This window comes from Odocoileus virginianus, chromosome 14 (assembly GCF_023699985.2).
Source record: "Odocoileus virginianus isolate 20LAN1187 ecotype Illinois chromosome 14, Ovbor_1.2, whole genome shotgun sequence".
Lineage (NCBI taxonomy): Eukaryota > Metazoa > Chordata > Mammalia > Artiodactyla > Cervidae > Odocoileus > Odocoileus virginianus.
In genome coordinates this window covers 18,159,658-18,171,619 of record NC_069687.1, presented here as the reverse complement: position 1 = coordinate 18,171,619, position 11,962 = coordinate 18,159,658, and positions in this window count along the sequence as shown.

Here is an 11,962-nt window from a genome sequence, read left to right as displayed (position 1 = left end):
TTTTTTTAAAGTAAAATTGTAAGCATTTGTTTAATTGCATGGTTTATATTGGCTACTATATAATTGTATTACAATTTTAAAAATTAACATCAGGTTATGTGTTTAGTAAGTTTCTCGCATCATGAAGATTTTATTTTTTCCACTAAGTTAGAACACTATTGACTAAGACATTAGTGTGCCAACCGCAATATAAAGTCACAAATATTGCTATCTTTTATTAAATTATAACAATAAAATTTCATTTTGATTACTGTGTGAAAGCTGGTTAAAATTGCTTTCAAGGTGCTTTATAGAACTGCTTCCCATTATCATTAACCATGGGTGGTTTAGAGGAGATTGTTATTTAACTTATGCAGAGAAAGTAAGTTTGTCATTTCTTCATGAAAGATTAACATATAAGACCACAGAAACAATTAATCCATTATCTTAATTAGGTTTGGGGGATAAAGAATTGGTATTTGTACAGAATACAAATAATCACATAGATATTGTGTTAGCATGTATCAACAATAAGGTTAAAACTTTTAAAAAATTATCTAAAATGTTTGCACTCAGAGACAAGGCAACATATTTGAAAAATAAACTTGAAAACTAGGTTGTTTAAATTTTCTTCAAATTTAAATATAAGGCTATGAGAATACAAAATTATATTCTACATTATAAACTCTAACACATTAAATAAACACATCGATTTTTATCTTGATTATTCTCTAGACATATAGAATATTCTAAGAATTTCATTTACAATTTTTGTCAGATATTTTACATATTTCAGTGTAATTTAACATTTATTTAGCACTTAAAATTCCAAGAACTTGCTACATTCTGGGAGTAAAATATTTACTAAAATGCATTTGCTGCCCCCAAGTACTTATTGATTACCAATGGGAAGACATAAAATATATTATATAAGATCTTAAACAAAGAAGTAGCCACAAGGTACTAAGTAAGGGACAGTTAACTCTCTCTTCATTTTCAGGGTAGTTTTGAGATTAAATTTACCTGTCAGCAACATTTTTTCCAAATCTAAATATAAAAATTTCCGTAGCTATCCATCATGTGTACCTTATAAATGCCAGCCACTTCAATTACAATCTCCATAAACCAACAGTGACACTGCAAGGGAGTAATTATCATACCTAGCTTATATAGTAGGAAAATGGCCTTCAAATATATTGTATAATTTATAAAGACTGCAGATTAGTAAGTGAAGGTCAAACTATCAAATATAAAAGCAAAACTCCAGTAGAATGGTCATAGTATTACTTACTGGTCTTACTGGTAAGTTTCTATACAAATTTCATGATTGCTTCAATCCCTCTTATTTGCCCCACATTTTCTTAAAGAAAAAGGGATAATTATCTCTCCTTGAAACTGCATCCAAGGAACTGACCTACTGTAAGCACTAATGATAGCAAGGGTGGCTCAGTGATAAAGAACCCAGGTATGCAGAAGATAACTATGCCAAAGTTTTTGACTGTGTGGATTACAACAAACTGTGGAAGATTCTGAAAGAGATGGGAATACCAGACTACCTTACCTTCCTCCTGAGAAATCTGTATGTAGGTCAAGAAGCAACAGTTACAGCTGGATATGGAATAACAGACTGCTTCCAAATGGGGAAAGGAGTACGTCAAGGTGGTATATTGTTACTCTGCTTGTTTAACTTATATGCAGAATACATCATGTGAAATGATGAGCTGGATGAAACAAAAGCTTGAATCAAGATTGCAGGGAGAAATATCAATAACCTCAGGTACACAGATGACACCACCCATATGGCAGAAAGCGTAGAAGAACTAAAGAGCCCTTTGATGAAAATGAAAGAGGAAAGTGAAAAAGTTGGCTTAAAACTCAACATTCAAAAGAAGAAGATCATGTCATCTAGTCCCATCACTTCATGGCAAATAGGTGGGGAAACAATGGAATCAGTGACAGACTTTATTTTGGGGGGCTCCATAATCACTGCAGATGGTGACTGCAGCCCTGAAATTAAAAAACACTTTCTCTTTCAAAGAAAAGCTATGACTAACCTAGACAGCATATTAAAAAGCTCAGACATTACTTTGCCAACAAAGTTGTGTCTAGTCAAAGTTATAGTTTTTCCGGTAGTCATGTATGGATGTGAGAGTTGGACTATAAAGAAAGCTGAGCACCGAAGAATTGGTGCTTTTGAACTGTGGTGTTGGAGAAGACTCTTGAGAGTCCCTTATTGTAGGAGATCCAATGAGTCCATCATAAAGAAAATCAGTCCTGAATATTCATTGGAAGAACTGATGCTGAAGCTGAAACTCAAATACTTTGGCCACCTAATGTGACGAACTGTTTTATGGGAAGAAACCTGATGCTGGGAAAGATAGAAGGCAGGAGGAAAAGGGGATGACAGAGGGTAAAATGGTTGGATGGCATCACTGACTTGATTGACATGAGCTTGAGCAAACTCCAGGAGTTGGTGATGAACATGGAAGTCAGGAGTGCTGCAGTCCCTAGGGTTGCAAAGAGTCAGACATAACTTAGCGACTGAACTGAACTGAACTGAACCGATGCAGGAGATTCAGGAAACATAGGTTCAATCCCTGGGTCAGGAATATCCCTTGGAGGAAGAATTGGCAACCATCTACAGTATTCTCATTTGAGATATCCCATGGACAGAGGAGCCTGGCTAGCTACAGTGCATAGGGTCACAAAGAGTCGGATATGACTGAACATACACGTGCACACATACATACACACACAAGCACTAATGAGCACAATACATTGCTCGTATTCAAAGGAAATTCTGGCGATCAGACATCAGGAGCAAGTATTTATCATCTTAACCTGATACATGTTAATAATATCACAAAAGTGTTTTTTTTTATTATTGATGATTTTTCAATAACATATAGTAATGTGATCCACTTAATGAGAAAGATTTCCCCCATAATAATGAAAAAATGTTGATAAGAGCTTTCAAGTCAATAAAAATATAGGTCCATGTTTTGATTTTTAATATTCAATAGTTGGACGTTTTTGAGTTACACTATGATTTTTAATGTTCCGACAAAAGACCGTTTGTTATGCACACTTTAGAAAATGAATTCCCTTTAATCATGATTTTATTTGATTTTTTTCACATATTCCATTTGAGATACCAACCTCTAAATATTTATGCTTATTGAATAGTAGAAGTTCATAAATATTTTAAATTAAATACCATGTCCCATTATCTTCTATACCCACTAAGCATATATTTCTTATTTCTCTTATCTAAAATAAGATAGTCATGAAATTCTCCTACATTTAATCCATCCAATAGATAAAAGATCCAATGATTATGGATTTATATTTCATGGAGCTTAATACTGTCATTTGAAATTTATTAGCAAAGACAACACTGAAAATTACATATAAACTGAAAATAATTAAAAATGTGAATTAAGGAAGCCCATGTCACTAAATGCAGCATTAATAAAGTAGCAAAATGGCAAAGAATCCTGAAAAATATTAATAAAGTCTAGCTTTAAAACTCCTGAAAGCTATTAAGTTGGGAGTCTGTTTCCTGAGCATCATCTCTGAGTTACAGATATTCAGTTTTCTCATTTCTCTTCAAGAGAAGAGGACAGTTTTCTAGTATCTACATAAGAGCCATGTCTTAATCAGGAAAGCTTTGCTGCATATTTATTCCCATATGTAAAGGACTCAAGGAAGTACAGAACCCAAGAAATTGTTACTGGGCAAGCTGACACAGAATAAGTACCAACCTCAGGAAAGAGAGCAATTTGTAAATTACATAGAAGAGCTATGAGTTTATAGGGATAGAATGACAATTAATAAAGGTTGCATCATCATTCGCTTGTGTATTGCTCATTTTATGCAAACTTTACCCAGTGGCACTTTCTCAAGGTAGCAATGGAAACCACCAATCACAGTAGAAAGGAATATTCTGTTGGCATAAAACATTTGTTTTTTGCCAGAATTCATTTATTCATTAATTTATTAATTCCTTTCAGCTAGCATTATCATGCATCTTTCTGAAGTGAAGCAAATACCACAGGAAGAAGAAAAGTGTCCCTGCTTTAAATTGGCTCTTTGGCCACCTGGTGAGAATTGCCAACTCACTGGAAAAGATCCTGATGTTAGGAAAGATTAAAGGCAAAAGGAGAAGGGGCGACAGAGGATGAGATAGGTAGATAGCATCACACCAACTCAATGGACATGAATTTGGGCAAACTCTAGGAGACAGTGAAGAAGAGAGGAGCAGTCCATGGGGTCGCAAAGAGTCAGAGATGATTTAGTGACAGAACAACAATAATCTAGTAGGAAACACATAGGCATAGACAGTTAAAGAAAACAAGCTTTTCAGGGATGGAATGGGGAGGGAGGTGGGAGGGGGTTCAGGATGGGGGACATATGTATACCCATGGCTGAGTCTTGTCAAAAACACTGTAATATTGTTAAGTAATGAGCCCCCAATTAAAATGAAAAAATAAATTTTAAAAACAAACAAATAAAACCACTGTTTAAAAAAAAAAAGAAATAGAAGAAAAAAGAAAACACAAATAGAAGTGGTCAGTTTTATAAAACTGACCATGGAATCTTTCCCAGAAGGAGTGACAATTGAATTTTAACTGAAGTAAATAGGAGAAATTAATGAATTTCTCAGGTGATGCTTCTGGTACACAACCCGCCTGCCAATGTAGGAAACACAAAAGACAAGTGTTCGATCCCTGGGTTGGGAAGATCCCCTGGAGAAGGGCATGGCAATTCACTCCAGTATTCTTGCCTGGGTAATCCCATGGACAGAGGAGCCTGGCAGGGTACAGTCCATGGGGTTGCAAAGAGTCAGTCACGACTAAAGTGATTTAGCACATAAATTAATGAAAGGAATATAGAGGGGATTATTTCTGACAAAGTATGATGTGTTAAAAAAAATGAAGAAGAAGCATGGAACTATTTAAGAAATTAGGTTTGAAGAGTGGAATCAGAAACCTGCTTGCTGCAAGTTCAGAGAACACCTTACTTCTTCTAAAGTCATATAGCACCTGTGAAATATCTAGCAGCCACAATTTAAGAGACTACTGTTTTATTTCCTGAAATAGGAAATGGCAGCACACTCCCGTATTCTTGCCTGGAATATTCCAGGGACAAAGGAGCCTCATGGGCTACAGTCCATGGGGTCACAAAGATTCGGACATGAACTCTGAAACCACTTTTGTTGTCGTTGCTCAGTTATGTCCGACACTTGTGACCCCATGGGCTGTAACACACCAGGCCTCCCTGTCCTTCACCATCTCCCAGAGTTTGTTCACACTCATGTCCATTGAGTCGGTGACCCCATCCAACTGTCTCATCCTCTGCCATCACTTTCTCCTTTTACCTTCAATCTTTCCCAGCATCAGGGGTCTTTTCCAATGAATCGGCTCTAGGTATCAAAGTATTGGAGTCCAAAGTGTTGGTGTCCAAAGTATTGGAGTTTCGGCGTCAGTCCTTCCAATGTAAACCACTTTTATTGTCTCCTTGATAACCAGAGAAGACAAATTTCTAGGTCACCTTTGTCTCATGACAGCACACAGTTTCTAATTAATGTTTCTCTTAATCCTGCTTTCTAAACAGTAACTAATTCAAACACGCCCATATTTTCCTTAAGACTTTCCTCGGAGTCCATCCCAAACCTTATGAAATAAGTTTATCTCCTCCTTCTCTTTGAGCAGCAAGCACTCCCCCTTTCTCTGTGGTGCCCTCCATTGCTGCAGCCGGTCAACAAGTCTGCTTTGTTTTTACACTACAGACTTGTGTCTAGTTATATTTTGCTATTTGCCTTTAACAAGATGAAGTGCATTGTCAAATTGAGAAAGATCTTGTAGGACCTTTGGGAAATGATTAGGGGTGCAGACTTATATCCAAATTGCTGTGTTTGAATCCACTCTGTATCACAGATTAGCCCCATTATACTGCATTAATGTTAGTTGCTCAATTGTGTCCAACTCTTTGTGACCCCATGAACTGTAGCCCGTCAGGCTCCTCTGTCCATGGAATTCTCCAGACAAGAGCACTGGAGTGGGTTGTCATTTTCTTCTCTAGGGGATCTTCCCCACCCTGGGATTGAACCCGGTTCTCCTGCATTATAGGCAGGTTCTTAACTTAAGCTGTTCTTGTCTCAATTTCCTCATCCGTTAATAGGACAATAATGGTATTTCCTTTGGGCTTGCAAGTGGCTCAGACAGTAAGAGATCCATCTGCAATTCTGGAGGCTTCAGTTTGATCCCTGGGATTGGGAAAGATCCCCTGGAAGAGGGCATAGCAGCCCACTTTAGTATTCTTGCCTGGAGAATCCCCATTGACAGAGGAGCCTGGTGGATTTGCAGAGTCAGACAAAACTGAGCGATTATACACAGCACAGTATTTCCTTTAGAGGGTTGTGGGTTTTGTTTTCGTTTTTTTTTTTTCAGTTAACGTATGCAATCTAGTTAGAAAGACTGCTGTACCTCTGTTAGCTATTATATATCATGTTAAGAAACTTGGATCTCTTTTTATAAGCAAAGAGTAAGAATATGAATGCATATATCTCTTAGCCCATTAGACATCTGAGTACTGAAAATATTTAAGAGAGTATGAGTGGAGCAAGGATACCAGTTAAGAGGCTGTTAAAGTAGATTTTATGGGTACTTTAAATAGAACCATGACGGTAAGGTCAGAACAAACAGGTTGACTGAGTGAAGTATTTGAGAGCTGACATCAACTAGACCTTGTTATTTATTACATATATGCAGGTATGCATGAAATGTGTGCTTGCTCATGCTGTGATTGAAATGTATCTGTGATTATATAGCATATACAATTATATACACAGTTTGAAATGTATAAATACTTGTAAATCACTTCATTTAAAGCATCCAAAACATGCCAAGTGGTTTGGGTGCAATATAATGTTTTGATAAATACCAGCCAGTTTTACTGCCAGTTACTTTTTATTTCACCACATGATCTGTAAGACAAAAAATATATTTAAATTTACTGGGAATATACTGAATTGTGAGTCTTATTTAATTGGTTTGTTTAATGCCTACAAATCAGCCTATGGAGTTAAATATGTGTGGTCTTAAGTATTGATTAACTGAATTTAGGTGCTAGGAAACATGACATTAAAATGGGCTGGTCAGCCAATTAATTAGGGCTTCATGGAGTCCAAAAGATGACATTAGCAATTCAGAATTCATAATCTAGGTTTATAAATAGAGTACTAGAGGGATTATAATCCACCTCAGAATTTAACAAATTTCATCATTTCAAAGCATAAGCCTGGAACTGAAAAGTTACTATCATATGCCTACCTGTTTTTCTAAAATTTGTATTTTACAAATACAAACTTAAATATCTAAAGAAAATAATCTAGGTAAAAACTGTGTTGGGTTCAATTACAAATTTACTTTTATTATGTTCTATTTATCTCTACTATTAATTTTTATTTGTTTTAATTTTGAAATTTTTCAGTATATCCCATAAGCATATGCAAACAATATATATGATGGTGTTTATAACTATTTTTTCTATGTTATGGCTACAATGGGTGAATGATAGATTACTGATATTTTCATTGTGTTGTTTATTTTCTTAATGATGGATTTTAAGATTGCTTTGGATACTTTGGTTTTATATCATTTATCAGATGTGTGTTATGCAAATATTTTCTCCCAGTCTGTGGCTAAGATTTTCATTCTCTGAATGTCTTTCATCATAATCATTATTTCATTAATGTCTCCTTATTGCCAAATTCAGACTTAAATTGAAGAAACTGGAGAAGACCAAGATGATTCAGGTATGACCTAAATCAAATCCCTTACAGTTCAACAGTGGAAGTGACAAATAGATTTAAGGGATTAGATCTGATAGACAGAGTGCATGAAAAACTATAGACAGAGGTTCGTGACATTGTGCTGGAGGCAGGGATCAAGATCATCCCCAAGAAAAAGAAATGCAAAAAGGCAAAATGGTTGTCTGAGGAGGCCTTACAAATAGTTGTTAATAGAAGAGAACCAAAAGGCAAAGGAGAAAAGGAAAGATATACACATTTAAATGCAGAGTTCCAAAGAATAGCAAGGAGAGATAAGAAAGCCTTCCTTGGTGATCAATGCAAAGAAATAGAGGAAAACAACAGAATGGGAAAGACTAGAGATCTCTTCAAGAAAATTGGAGATGCCAAGGGAATCTTTCATGCAAACATGGGCTCAGTAAAGGACAGAAATGGTATGGACCTAACAGAAGTAGAAGATCTTAAGAAGAGGTGGCTAGAATACACAGAAGAGCTATACAAAAAAGATCTTCATGACCCAGATAATCACGATGGTGTTATCATTTACCTAGAGCCAGACATCCTGGAATGCAAAGTCAAGTGGGCCTTAGCAAGCATCACTAGGAACAAAGCTAATGGAGGTGAAGGAATTCCAGTTGAGCTATTTCAAATCCTAAAAGATGATGCTGTTAAAGTGCTGCACTCAATAGTCCAGCAAATTTGGAAAACTCAGCAGTGGCCACAGGAGTGGAAAAGATAAGTTTTCATTCCAGTCCCAAAGAAAGGCAATGCCAAAGAATGCACAAACTACCACATAATTGCACTCATCCCACATGCTAGTAAAGTAATGCTCAAAATTCTTCAAGTCAGGCTTCAACAGTGCATCAACCATGAACTTTCAAATGTTCAAGATGGATTTAGAAAAGGCAGAGAAACCTTGAATCAAATTGCCAACATTTGTTGGATGATTGAAAAAGCAAGAGAGTTCCACGAAACCATCTACCTCTGCTTTATTGACTATGCCAAACCTCTGCTTTATTGACTATGCCAATGCCTTTAGTCCACTGTGTGGACTACAGCAAACTGTGGAAAATTCTTAAAGAGATGGGAATACCAGACCGCTTGACCTGCCTCTTGGTAAATCTGTATGCAGGACAAGAAGCAGCAGTTAGAATGGGACATGGAACAACGGACTGGTTCCAAATCAGGAAAGGAGTACGTCAAGGCTGTATACTGTCACCCTGCTTATTTAACTTATATGCAGAGTACATCATAAGAAATGCTGGGCTGGATAAAGCACAAGCTGGAATCAAGATTACAGGGAGAAATATCAATAACCTCAGATATGCAGATGGACACCACCCTTATGGCAGAAAGCAAAGAATAACTAAAAAGCCTCTTGATGAAAGTGAAAGAGGAGAGTGAAAAAGTTGGCTTAAAACTCAACTTTCAGAAAACTAAGATCATGACATCTGGTCCCATGATTTCATGGCAAATAGATGGGGAAACAGTGGAAACAGTGATAGACTTTATTTTTCTGGTCTCCAAAATCACTGCAGATGGTGACTGCAGCCATGAAATTAAAAGATGCTTGCTCCTTGGAAGAAAAGTTATGAACAACCTAGATAGCATATTAAAAAGCAGAGACGTTACTTTGCCAACAATGGTCCATTTAGTGAAAACTATGGTTTTTCCAGTAGTCATGTACGGATACGAGAATTGGATATGGATATAAAGAAACCTGAGCACCAAAGTATTGATGCTTTTTAATTGTTGTATTGGAGAAGACCCTTGAGAGTCCCTTGGACTGTAAGGAGATGCAACCAGTCCATCTTAAAGGAAATCAGTCCTAAATATTCATTGGAAGGGCTGATGCTGATGTTGAAACTCCAGTACTTTGGTCACCAGATGCAAAGAACTGACTCATTTGAAAAGACCCTGATGCTGTGAAAGATTGAAGGCAGGAGAAGGGGATGACAGAAGATGAGATGATTGGATGGCATAACGATGCAACGGACGTGAGTTTGAGTAAGTTCCAGGAGTTGGTGATGAACAGGGAAGCCTAGTGTGCTGCATCCATGGGGTTGCAAAGAGTCAGGCAGAATTGAAAGACTTATCTGAACTGAACTGAATATCTCTCATATATTAGAGTTTTTAATTTTAATAAAGTTTAACTTATTACTTTGTTTTTTTCTTTCATGAATCATGGTTTTGAGGTTGAATCTAAAATTCATTAACAAATCTAAATTCAGACAAATTTACTTTCAGAAGCTTTACAGTCTTGCATTTTACATTCACATTTATGATTCATTTTTTTAGTTTGCTTTGTAAGGTCTGTCTATTTTCACACATTTGCAAATGGGCATTCAATTTTTCCAACATAATTTATTTAAAAAAATTTTCCTTTCTCCATTTAATTGCCTTTGAATCTTTATTTAAAAAAAAATCAGTTGATTATATTTGTGTGGATCTATAATTTGCCTCTGGGGCTTCCCTGGTGATGAAGTGGTAAAGAGTCTGCCTGCCAATGCAGGAGATGCGGGTTCAATCCCTGGATCAGAAAGATCCCCTGTAGAAGCAAATGGATATCCACTCTAGTATTCTTGCCTGGGAAACCCCTTGGGCAGAGGAGCCTAGGGGTGTATAGCACATGGGGTCACAAAGTATTGGTCACAGCTGAGCATGCACACATGCATAGCTTGCCTCTATTTAGTTCTATTGCTCTATGGGTCTATTCTTTAACCAGGACCATACTGCTTTTATTATGATAGGAGTATAGTAAGTCTCATGCTAGCGTACTGTGAGTCCACCAATGATTTTTATGCAATATTATGCAGTCTATGGTAGATATCTTGCATTTCCATTGCATTTGAGACCAGCTTATTGTTATATAAAGTGCTCACTGAGTTCCTCTCACTGGGGTTGTGTTGAATCTACAGATCAAGTCTGGAGGAAGCCAGTTCTTAATAATACAGATTTTTCCTATCCATGGACATAAAATATCTTCCCATTTATTTAGATCTTTGATTTCTTTTTCAATCTCTTGCAGTTTTCCATATAGAAATTCTGTACATATTTCATTGTATTTGCATAAAAGTATTTAATTGTTTTGATATTTATTCTAAAGTCAATCATTTTAAAAATTTTCAAGTTTTCAATTGTTCATTGTTGATAGATGGGAAAACAGTTGGCATTTGCATATTGACCATGCACTTGTGGTCCTATTGTATTCCCTTCTTAATATCAGGAGTTTATTTATAGATTTTTAAAAATTTCCTCCAATGAAAATCATATCATCTGCCAATAAAAATAACATCATTTCTTCCTTTCCATTCAGTATATGTTTATGTTTTCCTTTTATTATTGCACTAGCAAAGACTTACAGTAAGACATTGAATACTTGCTGAGAAATGATGCCCTTGCTTTGTTCTTGTGTTAAAAGTGTCTAATCCTTCAACATTAAGTATAATGTTAGCTTTAGGTTTTTGTGGATCATCTTTATAAACTTGAAGAAACTTTACACTTTTATAAATTTTCTGAGAGCTTTTATCATGAATAGTTATTAGATTTTGTCAAATGATTTTTCTGCATTACTTGATGTGATCATATGATTTTATTCAGCCTGTTGTTAAGGTGTATTATATTGACTGGATCTTTCAATATTGAACCGACCATATACCTGGAATAAATCCCACCTGGATGTAGAGTATAATTATTTTAATACACTGTTGAATATAATTTTCTTATAGTTTGCTTAGAATTTTTGTATATGTTCAGAGACTATATATACAATTATCCCTTCTTGTTATGTCTCTCTCTGGCTTGGATATTAAAGTAGTGCTGGCCTCATAGACTGAACTAAAAAGTAATTCTATATCTATTTTATGGAAGAATCTGTGAAAAAGTGGGACAACATTTTTAAATTTTTGGTAGAATTTATCCATAAAATCATATGGTCCTAGTAATACTCATTTTTCAAAAAGATCATTAATAATTGATTCGTGTGTTTTAAAGGATGTAAAGATATTCCAAGTATTTCTTTCTCCTTATATAGGTTTAAGTAATTTACATCTTTCCAAAATGTGGTGCATTTTATGTAAATTATCAAATTTGTGGACATAGAGCAGTTAATAATATTCCTTCATTACCTTTTTATTGTCCATATGATTGGTAGTGGTGATTTCTCTTCTA